The following is a 1,365-nucleotide window of genomic DNA, read 5'->3' on the forward strand; positions in this document are numbered from 1 at the left end:
TTTGGATCACTGTCCTGAATCAATTCGGCTGAATCAGTTTTGGAAGATTCAGTGCTGATTCGTAGAGATTCGATAATTCGGATTGGCTGGGGAGGCAGACACAGCCGGGTGGCAGCAGGTTCTCCCACAGCTCCCCTGGCTGTGCTTGCCTTTGCCTGGGCAGGGGGAGCCATGGGAGAAGCCCCCATGGCTGCCCTGCCCAGCCCCGTTCCCCACATGGCCCCAGCCTATTCCTGGCACTTTAAAAAAAAAAAAAAACTCTGGGCACTCATGACAGAACGCAAGGCAATGCAGGGGCAGTGGGGATCGTCCCCTCCCACTTGACAGCCGTGCAGCAGCTGCCCCATGGCACGGGTGCAGCGTGGTTCGGCAGGGCACCAGGCACTGCCTGGGAGCTGGGGCTGCTGGGGCTGAGCACTGCTACGCTCCGGCTGACACGTTGAGCCGCCCCAGCTCCTAGACAGTGCACAGCACCCTGCTAAGCCACGCTGCACCTGCACGATGCGACAGCTGCCGCACAGGTGCCAGGTGAGGGGGGACAATCCCCACTGCCCCCCAGTACCCCATGCTGTGTGGGGGTCTCTGCCACGAGTGCCCAGAGGCCTCAATCACTGCTGCCAGAGCCAGTGAGTACAGTGAGTACAGGGGTCTCCATATGCCTGCTACCCCATCTCAAGGCACACCGCACCCCAGCCAGCTGGGGAGCAGCTGGCTGGGGCACTGGGTGCCTCAAGGCAGGGACTTTGCAGCATGTGGAGACAGGAGCTGCCTGCTCCTCTGACTCCAGATACCACTTCCCCCACCAACTAGGACACAGGGTGCCTCAGCGGAAGGGCTGCCTGCCAGCTAGTCCCACACTGAGGCATCCTGTGCTTCAACCAGCCACACCCTCCCAGCCCTCCCCAGCACATGGAGCAGTGGGACAATGTGTCTTGCTGCAAACTGCACGAGCAGGGGAGTGCACTGAAGCATAAAGTGAAGCATACATTTGTGCCAATACTATTTGTGCTGCTGCAAATGCATGCCCCTGTGGATGTAGCCTATTCGAAAAACCATAGAAAATCTAACTATCCCTATTTTAAAATTATCTGCTTTGCCAAGTGATAGCAGATTTTGTAGCCATGCAGATCACTCATGGAATAGAAATCATAGACACAGCCAAGCATTTCTGCAGTTGCTCAGGGATGTAGGGGGGTAGTTAGAAAGGCCAAGGCAGAGATGGAACTGGGGCTAGCTTCCCAGATTAAGGACAATAAGAAGTCTTTTTTTAAATACATAGGGGGTAAAAAGAAGGTCCCAGGTAATGTGGGGCCCTTGCAGGATGCGTTGGGAAACTTGGTTGTCACACCAGATGACAAAGCTAAC

The sequence above is a fragment of the Gavialis gangeticus genome, unplaced genomic scaffold, assembly GCF_001723915.1.
Source record: "Gavialis gangeticus isolate Ggan-Ray unplaced genomic scaffold, GavGan_comp1, whole genome shotgun sequence".
Lineage (NCBI taxonomy): Eukaryota > Metazoa > Chordata > Crocodylia > Gavialidae > Gavialis > Gavialis gangeticus.